This window comes from Hyla sarda, unplaced genomic scaffold (assembly GCF_029499605.1).
Source record: "Hyla sarda isolate aHylSar1 unplaced genomic scaffold, aHylSar1.hap1 scaffold_451, whole genome shotgun sequence".
NCBI lineage: Eukaryota > Metazoa > Chordata > Amphibia > Anura > Hylidae > Hyla > Hyla sarda.
Genome location: NW_026610464.1, coordinates 151,714 through 171,414, shown reverse-complemented (window position 1 = coordinate 171,414; position 19,701 = coordinate 151,714). Strand labels below are relative to the sequence as shown.

The 19,701-nt window shown below is 44.9% G+C and overlaps 6 non-coding genes and 1 pseudogene across 6 annotated transcripts; all 7 read left to right on the top strand.

Annotated features, from left to right (window-relative positions):
• The first annotated feature begins 268 nt into the window (after window positions 1–268).
• Window positions 269–459, top strand: LOC130335577 (U2 spliceosomal RNA). The gene has a single exon (XR_008877186.1). It is a non-coding gene; the product is annotated as a U2 spliceosomal RNA (small nuclear RNA).
• A 3,472-nt stretch (window positions 460–3,931) lies between these two features.
• LOC130335576 (U2 spliceosomal RNA) lies at window positions 3,932–4,122 on the top strand. Its single transcript, XR_008877185.1, has one exon. It is a non-coding gene; the product is annotated as a U2 spliceosomal RNA (small nuclear RNA).
• Window positions 4,123–6,213: 2,091 nt separating this feature from the next.
• On the top strand, window positions 6,214–6,404 carry LOC130335575 (U2 spliceosomal RNA). The gene has a single exon (XR_008877184.1). It is a non-coding gene; the product is annotated as a U2 spliceosomal RNA (small nuclear RNA).
• A 2,095-nt stretch (window positions 6,405–8,499) lies between these two features.
• On the top strand, window positions 8,500–8,690 carry LOC130335574 (U2 spliceosomal RNA). Its single transcript, XR_008877183.1, has one exon. It is a non-coding gene; the product is annotated as a U2 spliceosomal RNA (small nuclear RNA).
• Window positions 8,691–10,790: 2,100 nt separating this feature from the next.
• Window positions 10,791–10,923, top strand: LOC130335529 (U2 spliceosomal RNA; annotated as a pseudogene).
• A 5,174-nt stretch (window positions 10,924–16,097) lies between these two features.
• Window positions 16,098–16,280, top strand: LOC130335510 (U2 spliceosomal RNA). The gene has a single exon (XR_008877135.1). It is a non-coding gene; the product is annotated as a U2 spliceosomal RNA (small nuclear RNA).
• A 2,076-nt stretch (window positions 16,281–18,356) lies between these two features.
• LOC130335572 (U2 spliceosomal RNA) lies at window positions 18,357–18,547 on the top strand. Its single transcript, XR_008877181.1, has one exon. It is a non-coding gene; the product is annotated as a U2 spliceosomal RNA (small nuclear RNA).
• Window positions 18,548–19,701: the final 1,154 nt, after the last annotated feature.

Here is a 19,701-nt window from a genome sequence, read left to right as displayed (position 1 = left end):
CAGTGTCACATGCAAGTAGGAGGAGTAAGAAGGGTTCCTGGCAAATCCGGGTTATGGATTGCATTTAAAAAGGCCCCGTGGGAGTGCAATGGGCCCCTGTCTTGCTGCTTAGCAATAATGGTATGGGTTTAGGTTCTGCTGTGTGTACTGGTGGTTGACTGCCCCCCAGCCCAGAGTGTGCATGGAAAATTGTCTGGCAGCCTCCCTGACAGCAAGCAGTGATAGTGCCCATGAAGGGGACCTTGTTGGGCCCGCCCCTTTCACGGTTATCGCTTCTCGGCCTTTTGGCTAAGATCAAGTGTAGTATCTGTTCTTATCAGTTTAATATCTGATACGTCCCCTATCTGGGGACCATATATTAAATGGATTTTTGAGAACGGGGGCCGATTTCGAAGCTTGCTTCCGTCGCCCTATGCATTGACCCGATATGGCAGTATCTTCGGGTACAGTGCACCACCCCCTTACAGGGTTAAAAAGAAAGATTCCTACTTTCATTGCTACCTGCTTGCTGGCTAGCCAGCTAGCCAGCCCTGTGGGCCTTGCTGCTGCTGCTGCAGCCAAAAAACAAAAGGTGGTGCTGCTGCTGCTTCTGCTGCTTCTGCTTCTGCTTGTGTCTGGCCCCTGTTGGAGCGTCCAGGCACAGGACTTCTGCTGCTGCTGACTAAATGGCCTCCTTAATTGGATCATTTGAGTAGCCAGCACACCTGTGCAGGTAGGGCATGACATGATAGGCAGCTGCCTTGATAGCGGGTGGGTGCTGAATGTTCCTAATTGACAAAATAAGATTAATGCTTATGAAGAAATATAAAATCTCATCCCTTCCCCAATATCGCGCCACACCCCTACCCCTTAATTCCCTGGTTGAACGTGATGGACATATGTCTTTTTTCGACCGTACTAACTATGTAACTATGTAACATAACATGGGGGGGGGGGGGGGGGTCTCCTGGCTGTTCACACAGGTGTGTCATTGCTGTACATTGACCATGCATTGCTTCTGTGGTATTGCAAAGGCAAAGACAAATGCTTCCAGCCATCCATTGCACTAATGGATTGGTCATCAGCTGGCTGTCTATGTCCCGCATCAATATAGACCAAAGTACAGAGGGTTAGGCTATGCTATTGTGCACCTACCTGATGCATCAGAAGGTGCGAGGCCCTTGCTAAATTCTGTGCACAGACTTTGAGATCTATGCTTTAGACTGTATCTAAACCTGCTCCAACATGGACTGACATTCTGGCCTACTTTCAGCCGATGTGACTTGTCTGTCGCTGAACAGTCGCTTTTTATGTATTCAGCACCTATGTATAATGTTGTAAAAATGCTCTAGAAGCTAAAGTCGCAGAAATGTCACACATATTTGGCCTGCAACTTTCTGTGCGACAAATTCAGACAGGAAAAATCAGTATAAATCCTTAGAAAATTATCCCCCAGTGTCTCCATCTGCTGGCGGTATTGAATAAGCATTGCTGCACTGATGGGGTATGCATTAGACGAAAAAAAAGAAGAAAAAGAAGAATAATACGCCCAGAAAAGAGGCGAAAAGGAGAAAAACGTAAAAAAACTTGAAAAAAAAGTAAGAGGAAGAGAAGGGAAAAAAAGGTGGAAATGGGTTTAAAAGTGATTTCGGCGGAGAAATATATATATATATATATATATATATATATATATATATATATATGCGCACACACACACATAGATATAAACGTATTCTCCGTTGAGATATTGCAGCCGCTGCTGTGTCCAGGCCCAGGAGCCTTAGCACTGTGCTGTGATGTCACTCAATACCACTGACATCACTAGGTGTAAACAACATCTCTCCTTTGCTGTGTATGTGACTATGGAGCTGTTTGGTGATGTCGTCTATTACGGCCTTCATAGAAGCAACAGGAGATTGTTGCATCCATCTAGAACCCTCAGAACTACAGTGCTATGATGTCACTCACTTCCACAGGCCTTGCAGAGTGTAAACAACAACAACCCAGCTTTGTTGTGTATGTAACCAAAGGGATTTGTGATGTCACCTAGAACCTTCACAGCAGCGACAGCTTTATGAGGAGCATCAGCACTGCTCTGCCTGAGCAGAACCATCACCGCCATAGGTTGTCAAATAACCCGGATTTAACCCACACAGGTAAGTCCAATGGGGTGCAGGCATGTCCTCTATGCTTACAGCTTCCCGTGGGTGTTGGTTTGATACCGTTTGGGGACAGCCAAGGAGGCATCTGCAGGCAACAAAGGTAGGTGTGTGCTTGTGTGTGTGTTTCCTATGCAGATCCTAAGCCCAGTGTCACATGCAAGTAGGAGGAGTAAGAAGGGTTCCTGGCAAATCCGGGTTATGGATTGCATTTAAAAAGGCCCCGTGGGAGTGCAATGGGCCCCTGTCTTGCTGCTTAGCAATAATGGTATGGGTTTAGGTTCTGCTGTGTGTACTGGTGGTTGACTGCCCCCCAGCCCAGAGTGTGCATGGAAAATTGTCTGGCATGTTAGGCTATGCTATTGTGCACCTACCTGATGCATCAGAAGGTGCGAGGCCCTTGCTAAATTCTGTGCACAGACTTTGAGATCTATGCTTTAGACTGTATCTAAACCTGCTCCAACATGGACTGACATTCTGGCCTACTTTCAGCCGATGCGACTTGTCTGTCGCTGAACAGTCGCTTTTTATGTATTCAGCACCTATGTATAATGTTGTAAAAATGCTCTAGAAGCTAAAGTCGCAGAAATGTCACACATATTTGGCCTGCAACTTTCTGTGCGACAAATTCAGACAGGAAAAATCAGTATAAATCCTTAGAAAATTATCCCCCAGTGTCTCCATCTGCTGGCGGTATTGAATAAGCATTGCTGCACTGATGGGGTATGCATTAGACGAAAAAAAAGAAGAAAAAGAAGAATAATACGCCCAGAAAAGAGGCGAAAAGGAGAAAAACGTAAAAAAACGTGAAAAAAAAGTAAGAGGAAGAGAAGGGAAAAAAGGTGGAAATGGGTTTAAAAGTGATTTCGGCGGAGAAATATATATATATATATATATATATATATATATATATATATATATGCGCACACACACACATAGATATAAACGTATTCTCCGTTGAGATATTGCAGCCGCTGCTGTGTCCAGGCCCAGGAGCCTTAGCACTGTGCTGTGATGTCACTCAATACCACTGACATCACTAGGTGTAAACAACATCTCTCCTTTGCTGTGTATGTGACTATGGAGCTGTTTGGTGATGTCGTCTATTACGGCCTTCATAGAAGCAACAGGAGATTGTTGCATCCATCTTGAACCCTCAGAACTACAGTGCTATGATGTCACTCACTTCCACAGGCCTTGCAGAGTGTAAACAACAACAACCCAGCTTTGTTGTGTATGTAACCAAAGGGATTTGTGATGTCACCTAGAACCTTCACAGCAGCGACAGCTTTATGAGGAGCATCAGCACTGCTCTGCCTGAGCAGAACCATCACCGCCATAGGTTGTCAAATAACCCGGATTTAACCCACACAGGTAAGTCCAATGGGGTGCAGGCATGTCCTCTATGCTTACAGCTTCCCGTGGGTGTTGGTTTGATACCGTTTGGGGACAGCCAAGGAGGCATCTGCAGGCAACAAAGGTAGGTGTGTGCTTGTGTGTGTGTTTCCTATGCAGATCCTAAGCCCAGTGTCACATGCAAGTAGGAGGAGTAAGAAGGGTTCCTGGCAAATCCGGGTTATGGATTGCATTTAAAAAGGCCCCGTGGGAGTGCAATGGGCCTCTGTCTTGCTGCTTAGCAATAATGGTATGGGTTTAGGTTCTGCTGTGTGTACTGGTGGTTGACTGCCCCCCAGCCCAGAGTGTGCATGGAAAATTGTCTGGCAGCCTCCCTGACAGCAAGCAGTGATAGTGCCCATGAAGGGGACCTTGTTGGGCCCGCCCCTTTCACGGTTATCGCTTCTCGGCCTTTTGGCTAAGATCAAGTGTAGTATCTGTTCTTATCAGTTTAATATCTGATACGTCCCCTATCTGGGGACCATATATTAAATGGATTTTTGAGAACGGGGGCCGATTTCGAAGCTTGCTTCCGTCGCCCTATGCATTGACCCGATATGGCAGTATCTTCGGGTACAGTGCACCACCCCCTTACAGGGTTAAAAAGAAAGATTCCTACTTTCATTGCTACCTGCTTGCTGGCTAGCCAGCTAGCCAGCCCTGTGGGCCTTGCTGCTGCTGCAGCCAAAAAACAAAAGGTGGTGCTGCTGCTGCTTCTGCTGCTTCTGCTTCTGCTTGTGTCTGGCCCCTGTTGGAGCGTCCAGGCACAGGACTTCTGCTGCTGCTGACTAAATGGCCTCCTTAATTGGATCATTTGAGTAGCCAGCACACCTGTGCAGGTAGGGCATGACATGATAGGCAGCTGCCTTGATAGCGGGTGGGTGCTGAATGTTCCTAATTGACAAAATAAGATTAATGCTTATGAAGAAATATAAAATCTCATCCCTTCCCCAATATCGCGCCACACCCCTACCCCTTAATTCCCTGGTTGAACGTGATGGACATATGTCTTTTTTCGACCGTACTAACTATGTAACTATGTAACATAACATGGGGGGGGGGGGGGGGGGTCTCCTGGCTGTTCACACAGGTGTGTCATTGCTGTACATTGACCATGCATTGCTTCTGTGGTATTGCAAAGGCAAAGACAAATGCTTCCAGCCATCCATTGCACTAATGGATTGGTCATCAGCTGGCTGTCTATGTCCCGCATCAATATAGACCAAAGTACAGAGGGTTAGGCTATGCTATTGTGCACCTACCTGATGCATCAGAAGGTGCGAGGCCCTTGCTAAATTCTGTGCACAGACTTTGAGATCTATGCTTTAGACTGTATCTAAACCTGCTCCAACATGGACTGACATTCTGGCCTACTTTCAGCCGATGCGACTTGTCTGTCGCTGAACAGTCGCTTTTTATGTATTCAGCACCTATGTATAATGTTGTAAAAATGCTCTAGAAGCTAAAGTCGCAGAAATGTCACACATATTTGGCCTGCAACTTTCTGTGCGACAAATTCAGACAGGAAAAATCAGTATAAATCCTTAGAAAATTATCCCCCAGTGTCTCCATCTGCTGGCGGTATTGAATAAGCATTGCTGCACTGATGGGGTATGCATTAGACGAAAAAAAAGAAGAAAAAGAAGAATAATACGCCCAGAAAAGAGGCGAAAAGGAGAAAAACGTAAAAAAACGTGAAAAAAAAGTAAGAGGAAGAGAAGGGAAAAAAAGGTGGAAATGGGTTTAAAAGTGATTTCGGCGGAGAAATATATATATATATATATATATATATATATATATATATATATGCGCACACACACACATAGATATAAACGTATTCTCCGTTGAGATATTGCAGCCGCTGCTGTGTCCAGGCCCAGGAGCCTTAGCACTGTGCTGTGATGTCACTCAATACCACTGACATCACTAGGTGTAAACAACATCTCTCCTTTGCTGTGTATGTGACTATGGAGCTGTTTGGTGATGTCGTCTATTACGGCCTTCATAGAAGCAACAGGAGATTGTTGCATCCATCTTGAACCCTCAGAACTACAGTGCTATGATGTCACTCACTTCCACAGGCCTTGCAGAGTGTAAACAACAACAACCCAGCTTTGTTGTGTATGTAACCAAAGGGATTTGTGATGTCACCTAGAACCTTCACAGCAGCGACAGCTTTATGAGGAGCATCAGCACTGCTCTGCCTGAGCAGAACCATCACCGCCATAGGTTGTCAAATAACCCGGATTTAACCCACACAGGTAAGTCCAATGGGGTGCAGGCATGTCCTCTATGCTTACAGCTTCCCGTGGGTGTTGGTTTGATACCGTTTGGGGACAGCCAAGGAGGCATCTGCAGGCAACAAAGGTAGGTGTGTGCTTGTGTGTGTGTTTCCTATGCAGATCCTAAGCCCAGTGTCACATGCAAGTAGGAGGAGTAAGAAGGGTTCCTGGCAAATCCGGGTTATGGATTGCATTTAAAAAGGCCCCGTGGGAGTGCAATGGGCCCCTGTCTTGCTGCTTAGCAATAATGGTATGGGTTTAGGTTCTGCTGTGTGTACTGGTGGTTGACTGCCCCCCAGCCCAGAGTGTGCATGGAAAATTGTCTGGCAGCCTCCCTGACAGCAAGCAGTGATAGTGCCCATGAAGGGGACCTTGTTGGGCCCGCCCCTTTCACGGTTATCGCTTCTCGGCCTTTTGGCTAAGATCAAGTGTAGTATCTGTTCTTATCAGTTTAATATCTGATACGTCCCCTATCTGGGGACCATATATTAAATGGATTTTTGAGAACGGGGGCCGATTTCGAAGCTTGCTTCCGTCGCCCTATGCATTGACCCGATATGGCAGTATCTTCGGGTACAGTGCACCACCCCCTTACAGGGTTAAAAAGAAAGATTCCTACTTTCATTGCTACCTGCTTGCTGGCTAGCCAGCTAGCCAGCCCTGTGGGCCTTGCTGCTGCTGCAGCCAAAAAACAAAAGGTGGTGCTGCTGCTGCTTCTGCTGCTTCTGCTTCTGCTTGTGTCTGGCCCCTGTTGGAGCGTCCAGGCACAGGACTTCTGCTGCTGCTGACTAAATGGCCTCCTTAATTGGATCATTTGAGTAGCCAGCACACCTGTGCAGGTAGGGCATGACATGATAGGCAGCTGCCTTGATAGCGGGTGGGTGCTGAATGTTCCTAATTGACAAAATAAGATTAATGCTTATGAAGAAATATAAAATCTCATCCCTTCCCCAATATCGCGCCACACCCCTACCCCTTAATTCCCTGGTTGAACGTGATGGACATATGTCTTTTTTCGACCGTACTAACTATGTAACTATGTAACATAACATGGGGGGGGGGGGGGGGGGGGGGTCTCCTGGCTGTTCACACAGGTGTGTCATTGCTGTACATTGACCATGCATTGCTTCTGTGGTATTGCAAAGGCAAAGACAAATGCTTCCAGCCATCCATTGCACTAATGGATTGGTCATCAGCTGGCTGTCTATGTCCCGCATCAATATAGACCAAAGTACAGAGGGTTAGGCTATGCTATTGTGCACCTACCTGATGCATCAGAAGGTGCGAGGCCCTTGCTAAATTCTGTGCACAGACTTTGAGATCTATGCTTTAGACTGTATCTAAACCTGCTCCAACATGGACTGACATTCTGGCCTACTTTCAGCCGATGCGACTTGTCTGTCGCTGAACAGTCGCTTTTTATGTATTCAGCACCTATGTATAATGTTGTAAAAATGCTCTAGAAGCTAAAGTCGCAGAAATGTCACACATATTTGGCCTGCAACTTTCTGTGCGACAAATTCAGACAGGAAAAATCAGTATAAATCCTTAGAAAATTATCCCCCAGTGTCTCCATCTGCTGGCGGTATTGAATAAGCATTGCTGCACTGATGGGGTATGCATTAGACGAAAAAAAAGAAGAAAAAGAAGAATAATACGCCCAGAAAAGAGGCGAAAAGGAGAAAAACGTAAAAAAACGTGAAAAAAAAGTAAGAGGAAGAGAAGGGAAAAAAAGGTGGAAATGGGTTTAAAAGTGATTTCGGCGGAGAAATATATATATATATATATATATATATATATATATATATATACGCGCACACACGCACATATATATAAACGTATTCTCCGTTGAGATATTGCAGCCGCTGCTGTGTCCAGGCCCAGGAGCCTTAGCACTGTGCTGTGATGTCACTCAATACCACTGACATCACTAGGTGTAAACAACATCTCTCCTTTGCTGTGTATGTGACTATGGAGCTGTTTGGTGATGTCGTCTATTACGGCCTTCATAGAAGCAACAGGAGATTGTTGCATCCATCTTGAACCCTCAGAACTACAGTGCTATGATGTCACTCACTTCCACAGGCCTTGCAGAGTGTAAACAACAACAACCCAGCTTTGTTGTGTATGTAACCAAAGGGATTTGTGATGTCACCTAGAACCTTCACAGCAGCGACAGCTTTATGAGGAGCATCAGCACTGCTCTGCCTGAGCAGAACCATCACCGCCATAGGTTGTCAAATAACCCGGATTTAACCCACACAGGTAAGTCCAATGGGGTGCAGGCATGTCCTCTATGCTTACAGCTTCCCGTGGGTGTTGGTTTGATACCGTTTGGGGACAGCCAAGGAGGCATCTGCAGGCAACAAAGGTAGGTGTGTGCTTGTGTGTGTGTTTCCTATGCAGATCCTAAGCCCAGTGTCACATGCAAGTAGGAGGAGTAAGAAGGGTTCCTGGCAAATCTGGGTTATGGATTGCATTTAAAAAGGCCCCGTGGGAGTGCAATGGGCCCCTGTCTTGCTGCTTAGCAATAATGGTATGGGTTTAGGTTCTGCTGTGTGTACTGGTGGTTGACTGCCCCCCAGCCCAGAGTGTGCATGGAAAATTGTCTGGCAGCCTCCCTGACAGCAAGCAGTGATAGTGCCCATGAAGGGGACCTTGTTGGGCCCGCCCCTTTCACGGTTATCGCTTCTCGGCCTTTTGGCTAAGATCAAGTGTAGTATCTGTTCTTATCAGTTTAATATCTGATACGTCCCCTATCTGGGGACCATATATTAAATGGATTTTTGAGAACGGGGGCCGATTTCGAAGCTTGCTTCCGTCGCCCTATGCATTGACCCGATATGGCAGTATCTTCGGGTACAGTGCACCACCCCCTTACAGGGTTAAAAAGAAAGATTCCTACTTTCATTGCTACCTGCTTGCTGGCTAGCCAGCTAGCCAGCCCTGTGGGCCTTGCTGCTGCTGCAGCCAAAAAACAAAAGGTGGTGCTGCTGCTGCTTCTGCTGCTTCTGCTTCTGCTTGTGTCTGGCCCCTGTTGGAGCGTCCAGGCACAGGACTTCTGCTGCTGCTGACTAAATGGCCTCCTTAATTGGATCATTTGAGTAGCCAGCACACCTGTGCAGGTAGGGCATGACATGATAGGCAGCTGCCTTGATAGCGGGTGGGTGCTGAATGTTCCTAATTGACAAAATAAGATTAATGCTTATGAAGAAATATAAAATCTCATCCCTTCCCCAATATCGCGCCACACCCCTACCCCTTAATTCCCTGGTTGAACGTGATGGACATATGTCTTTTTTCGACCGTACTAACTATGTAACTATGTAACATAACATGGGGGGGGGGGGGGGGGGTCTCCTGGCTGTTCACACAGGTGTGTCATTGCTGTACATTGACCATGCATTGCTTCTGTGGTATTGCAAAGGCAAAGACAAATGCTTCCAGCCATCCATTGCACTAATGGATTGGTCATCAGCTGGCTGTCTATGTCCCGCATCAATATAGACCAAAGTACAGAGGGTTAGGCTATGCTATTGTGCACCTACCTGATGCATCAGAAGGTGCGAGGCCCTTGCTAAATTCTGTGCACAGACTTTGAGATCTATGCTTTAGACTGTATCTAAACCTGCTCCAACATGGACTGACATTCTGGCCTACTTTCAGCCGATGCGACTTGTCTGTCGCTGAACAGTCGCTTTTTATGTATTCAGCACCTATGTATAATGTTGTAAAAATGCTCTAGAAGCTAAAGTCGCAGAAATGTCACACATATTTGGCCTGCAACTTTCTGTGCGACAAATTCAGACAGGAAAAATCAGTATAAATCCTTAGAAAATTATCCCCCAGTGTCTCCATCTGCTGGCGGTATTGAATAAGCATTGCTGCACTGATGGGGTATGCATTAGACGAAAAAAAAGAAGAAAAAGAAGAATAATACGCCCAGAAAAGAGGCGAAAAGGAGAAAAACGTAAAAAAACGTGAAAAAAAAGTAAGAGGAAGAGAAGGGCAAAAAAGGTGGAAATGGGTTTAAAAGTGATTTCGGCGGAGAAATATATATATATATATATATATATATATATATATATATATATATATGCGCACACACACACATAGATATAAACGTATTCTCCGTTGAGATATTGCAGCCGCTGCTGTGTCCAGGCCCAGGAGCCTTAGCACTGTGCTGTGATGTCACTCAATACCACTGACATCACTAGGTGTAAACAACATCTCTCCTTTGCTGTGTATGTGACTATGGAGCTGTTTGGTGATGTCGTCTATTACGGCCTTCATAGAAGCAACAGGAGATTGTTGCATCCATCTTGAACCCTCAGAACTACAGTGCTATGATGTCACTCACTTCCACAGGCCTTGCAGAGTGTAAACAACAACAACCCAGCTTTGTTGTGTATGTAACCAAAGGGATTTGTGATGTCACCTAGAACCTTCACAGCAGCGACAGCTTTATGAGGAGCATCAGCACTGCTCTGCCTGAGCAGAACCATCACCGCCATAGGTTGTCAAATAACCCGGATTTAACCCACACAGGTAAGTCCAATGGGGTGCAGGCATGTCCTCTATGCTTACAGCTTCCCGTGGGTGTTGGTTTGATACCGTTTGGGGGACAGCCAAGGAGGCATCTGCAGGCAGCAACAAAGGTAGGTGTGTGCTTGTGTGTGTGTTTCCTATGCAGATCCTAAGCCCAGTGTCACATGCAAGTAGGAGGAGTAAGAAGGGTTCCTGGCAAATCCGGGTTATGGATTGCATTTAAAAAGGCCCCGTGGGAGTGCAATGGGCCCCTGTCTTGCTGCTTAGCAATAATGGTATGGGTTTAGGTTCTGCTGTGTGTACTGGTGGTTGACTGCCCCCCAGCCCCAGAGTGTGCATGGAAAATTGTCTGGCAGCCTCCCTGACAGCAAGCAGTGATAGTGCCCATGAAGGGGACCTTGTTGGGCCCGCCCCTTTCACGGTTATCGCTTCTCGGCCTTTTGGCTAAGATCAAGTGTAGTAATACAGGAGATCTGGTCAGAAGGTACTCGGGTACCCCTCTCCTCGGCCTTGTGGGATCGCCCAGGTTTATTGCCTGGGCTTCACCCACTTGTTGCTATTGGGGGAGAGGGCTTAGTCCCAGGGTAACGGGTTGCGATCGCCTCTCAAAGCCTTTGGGTGGAGAGAGGTTTGAGCGAATTGGCTGGTTGGTTGGAGCGGAGAGAACCAGACCAAAACACGAATGAACATGGATGAAGATCTAGATCCTGGTTCGGTACCGGCTTATGCCCGGAATTAAACACACTGTGCGGGTCATTCTCACAGGTGATGCGGCGGATGCACGTGGCATGAGGTTCGTGATAGAGGACGTGCTCGACAAGATTCTTAATGTTCGTAAGCGAGAGATTTTGGCCATCCAGGATTACCCTAAGCGGAGGATCTACGACTGCACTTTCATAGGGGAAGGCGTATTCTTAGATGCAGTAATGAAAATTCCAAAGCAAGATGATCCGAGGCTTAAGGGTATCCAAATTGTCGAGCACGTCCTAGATGAAACCAAGTTGATTGTCGTGAAGATGTACTCCCCTTTTGTAAATCAGAGAGAGATCGATGGGTTCCTGGCAGCCTACTTTAAAAAGGTGGAGTTCAGAGGAAAAATCATGAACGACTGTGGTGTCTGGACCTCAAAATGGCGATATCAAGTCACGTGCAACAAAGACCCCACCCTCCCAGGGGGGATACTATTACCGCCTGCTCGTTTTAAATTAAACAATGTGTGTGGCGACCTCTTTTTGCGGGAATGCCAAACTTCTGCAGAAGGTGCCAACGTTATGGGCACATAAAGGAAAATTGTGAAAGTTCCTGTAAGAAATGTGGAAGCATGCAACATGAAACAGAAAAATGTGATAAGGGTTTGAGATGTAATTTTTGCCGTCACTTTGGTCACGTGTATGCTTTCTGTCCCCACAGACCAAAAAAAACCACAGAACAGCAAGGGCAACCCAAGAGAGACGTCCGGAGACCAGCCTGGGGAAAAGCCAGAGAGGAGGAGCACCCCCCACAAGAAGAGGTAAGCTGTGAGATGGAGACCACGGCCCCCCCAAAAGAATCCCAGGAGAAAGAGGCACAGATGGAAAGGGGGACCCCAAATGAGAGGAGGCCGGGGAAGAGAAATGCGAGAGGGGATCGGGCAGATACCTCAGAGAAGGTGGAAGAGCGAGAGGTGCCCGATTCCACCCCGGAAGGTCCTCCTGCTCGGGGTCCCCCTGAGTGTGAAAACCGGACGGAGTAGCAAAAGTGAAAAGACGAAGGGGCTCCAAAGGGCGTCCGGACTCGGAGGTGGTCCAGGAGGAGCAGATGGAAGTTCCTGTCGTGACGGGGGCTCCAAGTGAAGCTCCTCCACAGGTCCCAGCGGTGGATACCCCTCCTCCTCCCAGCCAGGAGGAGGTTTCAGGGGTGACCATCTCCGAGGTCCCGGAAACGGACCTAAGTACGCACCCGACCCCTATGGAGGGGCAAGAGGTGGACGCCGAAAAAGAGAATGGAGCCCAGAAGCTGTTCTCTTACCAATGTACTCCGTCTATACACCTGTGGTCTTGGAAGAGGGGGGCTGCTCGAGCGATGGTGGTTCCTCTCCGGCTTCCTCTATGTGTACGGTAGAGTCAGAGGTGGGGGGTAACGAGAGCTCCAGTGCGCAATCTGGTTTTTAGTTTGTTATCTGAGCCTCCCTTTTTTTTACATCTCCAATGGCTGAGTTGTCCGGATTGTCTATGAATGTAAGAAGTATAAGTTCACGAGCGAAACGGGTTGCCCTTTTTAACTACTTGTCTATTTTTGCTGCTTCTGTGGTTTTCCTGCAGGAGTGCGGCATCCCGCATAGTTTAAATTATGAAAAGTATAAAAAAGATTGGGTACACGGTCCATCAGTCTGGTCTGGATCTAACGAATCCAGATCAGCAGGGGTCGCCATACTTTTTAAAGGAAATGCCTTTTATTGATTTTATTCATGAGATTTTACCAGGCAGAATTTTATTGGTTAAAGCTTTTATTGATGGTATTAAATGGCAGTTTTTAAATTTTTATGGTTCACCCAATAAAAATGATAGAGCACGGATGTTAGAGATTTTACCCCTTTTTATCAATGATTCTGAACCTCTTATTTTAGCAGGTGATTTTAATTGTATTTTAAGGGGGGAGCACCGTTTCACCAATTCAGTAAGTAGAAACTATGATAAAACATCTTCTATGTTAAAAAATATGATTATTGATTTTAGACTTACTGATGTTTTTAAGAAATGCAATAGTATTTTACCAGAAAGAGACGGTGTGACCTGGAGCAACGCAAACTGCAGCTCCAGGATCGATTTTATCTTCTGTTCTTATCAAGTACTGCCTTTTAAGTGTGATGTTTTAACCAATGTTTTTTCTGATCACAAACTTTTATCTTTTAAGGTGAAGAGTGATTTTAGAAAAAAGACTGGGAGGAATGCCTGGAAGATGAATGTATCCCTTTTAGAAGATCCGCAGGTTTTATCCGATTTTATCAACTTCTACAAGGACTGCAGACGGGTAAGAGATCCTAACACTCCCATCAGTATATGGTGGGAGAAAATGAAATAAAAATAAAAGAGTTTTTTATTAGAGTAGGGATCTCTAGAGCTAAAGAGAAGCGTGAGTTTCTTACTCCCTTCTAAATACCCGTCTGCAAACCCTGTACAAATTCAGAGACAATGGTATAGAGGTTTATAGAGAAATTACTGACTTAAAAAAGAAATAAAACAGTGCCTGGAGCAGAAGGGAAAAGAGATAATTTTCAGATCCAAAATAAAGCACCTTGAAGAGAACGAGACCTGCTCCAGGTACTTTTTTAAGAAAGTAACGGGATAAACAAGGTTTTAATTGATAATATACAAGGAGAAAAAGATGTACAGGGTATTTTAAAAAGGGTACATTCATTTTATGCGGATCTTTTTAATACAAAAAATATTGATATTGATTTTATGAATGACTCATTGAAGGAGATTACCAATGTTTTAGACCCTGTGTCCCAGTCTCTTTTACAGAGGGAGATCTCGGAACAGGAGGTTTTAGAGACGATCAGGAGTTTTAAATCCGGTAAGGTGCCTGGTCCTGACGGTATACCCATTGAGTTTTATGTCATTTTTTATGGTGTTTTAAAAGATGACCTTTTTTCCCTTTTTACAGAAGTATTTAAAACAAAAGCCCTCCCAGGTTCATGGAGGAAGGGTGATGTCTCCCTGCTGTTCAAAAAGGGAGACCGGTCAGATCTAAAGAACTGGAGACCAATCACCCTCCTCAACTGTGACTACAAAGTGATGGCAAAACTGTGCGCAAATAGATTAAAAAGTGTAATAGAGAAAATAATCCATTCAAATCAGGTCTGTGGGGTGCCTGGGAGGAGCATATGGGAAAATCTTAACCTTTAAAAGATGTGATTAGTGACACAAAGTCTAGAAACGGAAAACTAGCCATTTTATCCTTAGACTTCGAGAAGGCTTTTGACAGAGTGTCACATTTTTATCTTTTTAAGGTTTTAGAGAAAATGGGTATACCTGAAGGCTTTTTATTGTCTCTTAAGGCCTTTTATAAAAACTGCACAAGCAAGATTTTAGTTAACGGTTTTAAGACACAGGATGTGATTTTAAATTCCGGAGTGAAGCAGGGGTGTCCTTTGTCCCCACTACTTTTCATATGTGCGCTTGAGCCTCTACTATGCACCTTGAGGAGAGATAAGCAAATAAGAGGGGTCCCCCTGCCGGGAGGAGGGGGACTAGAGGCTAAAGTAGTGGGGTACATGGACGAATGTGGCAGTGCTTGGAAGGGACACCCCATCGCTTCAAAAAGCCCTAAAGCAAGTTGAATTTTTTTGTTGTGCCTCCGGTTTTAAGGTAAATTTTAATGAAAGCAGTGTTTTAAATATAGGAGGACTGTTTTTAAGGGATTTACCCATTCCTGTGTCTGAGTCTGTGCAGATTTTAGGGGTCTCCTTCAGTGAGTCAAACAATGGTTTTAATAGCTGGGACTTGATGGCTCAAAAAATAAACACAAAAATTTGTATGTGGAACATGAGAAAGCTAACGATGGAGGGGAAGGTTTTAGTTACAAAGATGGTGATTTTACCCATTTTATTGTATCTTGGCATGGTCTTTCCACCCCCCGAAATGATTTTAAATAAAATTATTAAAGCATGTTTTACCTTTTTATGGAGCTCCAAGAGTGAAAAATTGAGAAGAGAGATCGTCATGATGCCAAAAGGTATGGGTGGAAAGGACTTCCCCGACATCAGGGCGTTCCTTTTTACCAAGTTTTTTAGCATGTGTGTTAGCACACTTTTTAAGGATAGTTACTGGTCATATTTTATCCGTTTTAATACAGGTTTTTTTATGAGGAGGAATGGGTGGTTTAAAACTGTTTTAAGCTGTCCTTATGCTTTTAATCTTCCCCAACAATACAAGATTTTAGAGAAAATTTTCAACTTGTACAACTTTAACGGAAAAAGTATTAATGAAGTAACTAATAGCAAAAAAATGTTAAAATATATTAAAGAAAGTGGTTTTATTGCCCCTGTGAATAATTTTAATGAAGAGAAATGCAGGAAAATATGGAAGATGGCAAATATGATTTATCTTTTTAATTCGCAGAAAGATCTGGCCTGGAGCTGCATACACGAGTGTCTTCCATGCCGGGCATTCCAGCACCGAAGAAGGATGGCCAACACTGCAGTATGCCCGAGGGAGGGCTGCCAGGAACCCGAGACCGTGTACCACCTTTTCTGGACTTGTTTTTATGCAAAAAGGATATGGACTAAAATACTCCCTCTGGTGAAGAAGATAACAGAAATAAAGGACTTAAACTCTGCAGCTGTTTTTTATGGATGTCTGGAATGCCCAATACGGACTCAAGAGACAATGGCATGGAAGATCATAAACTGTGTTAAAGCAGCTCTATGGAATGCCAGAAACATTTTACTTTTTAAACATGAGATTTTATCTGTGAATGATGTTTTAGCTCTTTGTTTTAGTGATATGTACCAGTACTTTTTATTAGACAAGAAATATTATCCTTTATTAGCTAGAAAATGGTATTTTAATGAATGGAACGCCCTTTTGTAAAGCCACCAAGTGCCCATTTTAAGTGTATTATGATTGTATTTATGTGAACTTTTATTGTTATATGTGATTTTATTATCAAAATTTGTTTTTATTGAAAAAAAATTATATTTATAAATCGTAATGCACTTTGTAAAATGTTATGAATTCTAAATAAAAAGATACCCCTCAGGGGTAGCCAAGTTAAAAAATCTGTTCTTATCAGTTTAATATCTGATACGTCCCCTATCTGGGGACCATATATTAAATGGATTTTTGAGAACGGGGGCCGATTTCGAAGCTTGCTTCCGTCGCCCTATGCATTGACCCGATATGGCAGTATCTTCGGGTACAGTGCACCACCCCCTTACAGGGTTAAAAAGAAAGATTCCTACTTTCATTGCTACCTGCTTGCTGGCTAGCCAGCTAGCCAGCCCTGTGGGCCTTGCTGCTGCTGCAGCCAAAAAACAAAAGGTGCTGCTTCTGCTGCTTCTGCTTCTGCTTGTGTCTGGCCCCTGTTGGAGCGTCCAGGCACAGGACTTCTGCTGCTGCTGACTAAATGGCCTCCTTAATTGGATCATTTGAGTAGCCAGCACACCTGTGCAGGTAGGGCATGACATGATAGGCAGCTGCCTTGATAGCGGGTGGGTGCTGAATGTTCCTAATTGACAAAATAAGATTAATGCTTATGAAGAAATATAAAATCTCATCCCTTCCCCAATATCGCGCCACACCCCTACCCCTTAATTCCCTGGTTGAACGTGATGGACATATGTCTTTTTTCGACCGTACTAACTATGTAACTATGTAACATAACATGGGGGGGGGGGGTCTCCTGGCTGTTCACACAGGTGTGTCATTGCTGTACATTGACCATGCATTGCTTCTGTGGTATTGCAAAGGCAAAGACAAATGCTTCCAGCCATCCATTGCACTAATGGATTGGTCATCAGCTGGCTGTCTATGTCCCGCATCAATATAGACCAAAGTACAGAGGGTTAGGCTATGCTATTGTGCACCTACCTGATGCATCAGAAGGTGCGAGGCCCTTGCTAAATTCTGTGCACAGACTTTGAGATCTATGCTTTAGACTGTATCTAAACCTGCTCCAACATGGACTGACATTCTGGCCTACTTTCAGCCGATGCGACTTGTCTGTCGCTGAACAGTCGCTTTTTATGTATTCAGCACCTATGTATAATGTTGTAAAAATGCTCTAGAAGCTAAAGTCGCAGAAATGTCACACATATTTGGCCTGCAACTTTCTGTGCGACAAATTCAGACAGGAAAAATCAGTATAAATCCTTAGAAAATTATCCCCCAGTGTCTCCATCTGCTGGCGGTATTGAATAAGCATTGCTGCACTGATGGGGTATGCATTAGACGAAAAAAAAGAAGAAAAAGAAGAATAATACGCCCAGAAAAGAGGCGAAAAGGAGAAAAACGTAAAAAAACGTGAAAAAAAAGTAAGAGGAAGAGAAGGGAAAAAAAGGTGGAAATGGGTTTAAAAGTGATTTCGGCGGAGAAATATATATATATATATATATATATATATATATATATATATATGCGCACACACACACATAGATATAAACGTATTCTCCGTTGAGATATTGCAGCCGCTGCTGTGTCCAGGCCCAGGAGCCTTAGCACTGTGCTGTGATGTCACTCAATACCACTGACATCACTAGGTGTAAACAACATCTCTCCTTTGCTGTGTATGTGACTATGGAGCTGTTTGGTGATGTCATCTATTACGGCCTTCATAGAAGCAACAGGAGATTGTTGCATCCATCTTGAACCCTCAGAACTACAGTGCTATGATGTCACTCACTTCCACAGGCCTTGCAGAGTGTAAACAACAACAACCCAGCTTTGTTGTGTATGTAACCAAAGGGATTTGTGATGTCACCTAGAACCTTCACAGCAGCGACAGCTTTATGAGGAGCATCAGCACTGCTCTGCCTGAGCAGAACCATCACCGCCATAGGTTGTCAAATAACCCGGATTTAACCCACACAGGTAAGTCCAATGGGGTGCAGGCATGTCCTCTATGCTTACAGCTTCCCGTGGGTGTTGGTTTGATACCGTTTGGGGACAGCCAAGGAGGCATCTGCAGGCAACAAAGGTAGGTGTGTGCTTGTGTGTGTGTTTCCTATGCAGATCCTAAGCCCAGTGTCACATGCAAGTAGGAGGAGTAAGAAGGGTTCCTGGCAAATCCGGGTTATGGATTGCATTTAAAAAGGCCCCGTGGGAGTGCAATGGGCCCCTGTCTTGCTGCTTAGCAATAATGGTATGGGTTTAGGTTCTGCTGTGTGTACTGGTGGTTGACTGCCCCCCAGCCCAGAGTGTGCATGGAAAATTGTCTGGCAGCCTCCCTGACAGCAAGCAGTGATAGTGCCCATGAAGGGGACCTTGTTGGGCCCGCCCCTTTCACGGTTATCGCTTCTCGGCCTTTTGGCTAAGATCAAGTGTAGTATCTGTTCTTATCAGTTTAATATCTGATACGTCCCCTATCTGGGGACCATATATTAAATGGATTTTTGAGAACGGGGGCCGATTTCGAAGCTTGCTTCCGTCGCCCTATGCATTGACCCGATATGGCAGTATCTTCGGGTACAGTGCACCACCCCCTTACAGGGTTAAAAAGAAAGATTCCTACTTTCATTGCTACCTGCTTGCTGGCTAGCCAGCTAGCCAGCCCTGTGGGCCTTGCTGCTGCTGCAGCCAAAAAACAAAAGGTGGTGCTGCTGCTGCTTCTGCTGCTTCTGCTTCTGCTTGTGTCTGGCCCCTGTTGGAGCGTCCAGGCACAGGACTTCTGCTGCTGCTGACTAAATGGCCTCCTTAATTGGATCATTTGAGTAGCCAGCACACCTGTGCAGGTAGGGCATGACATGATAGGCAGCTGCCTTGATAGCGGGTGGGTGCTGAATGTTCCTAATTGACAAAATAAGATTAATGCTTATGAAGAAATATAAAATCTCATCCCTTCCCCAATATCGCGCCACACCCCTACCCCTTAATTCCCTGGTTGAACGTGATGGACATATGTCTTTTTTCGACCGTACTAACTATGTAACTATGTAACATAACATGGGGGGGGGGGGGGTCTCCTGGCTGTTCACACAGGTGTGTCATTGCTGTACATTGACCATGCATTGCTTCTGTGGTATTGCAAAGGCAAAGACAAATGCTTCCAGCCATCCATTGCACTAATGGATTGGTCATCAGCTGGCTGTCTATGTCCCGCATCAATATAGACCAAAGTACAGAGGGTTAGGCTATGCTATTGTGCACCTACCTGATGCATCAGAAGGTGCGAGGCCCTTGCTAAATTCTGTGCACAGACTTTGAGATCTATGCTTTAGACTGTATCTAAACCTGCTCCAACATGGACTGACATTCTGGCCTACTTTCAGCCGATGCGACTTGTCTGTCGCTGAACAGTCGCTTTTTATGTATTCAGCACCTATGTATAATGTTGTAAAAATGCTCTAGAAGCTAAAGTCGCAGAAATGTCACACATATTTGGCCTGCAACTTTCTGTGCGACAAATTCAGACAGGAAAAATCAGTATAAATCCTTAGAAAATTATCCCCCAGTGTCTCCATCTGCTGGCGGTATTGAATAAGCATTGCTGCACTGATGGGGTATGCATTAGACGAAAAAAAAGAAGAAAAAGAAGAATAATACGCCCAGAAAAGAGGCGAAAAGGAGAAAAACGTAAAAAAACGTGAAAAAAAAGTAAGAGGAAGAGAAGGGAAAAAAAGGTGGAAATGGGTTTAA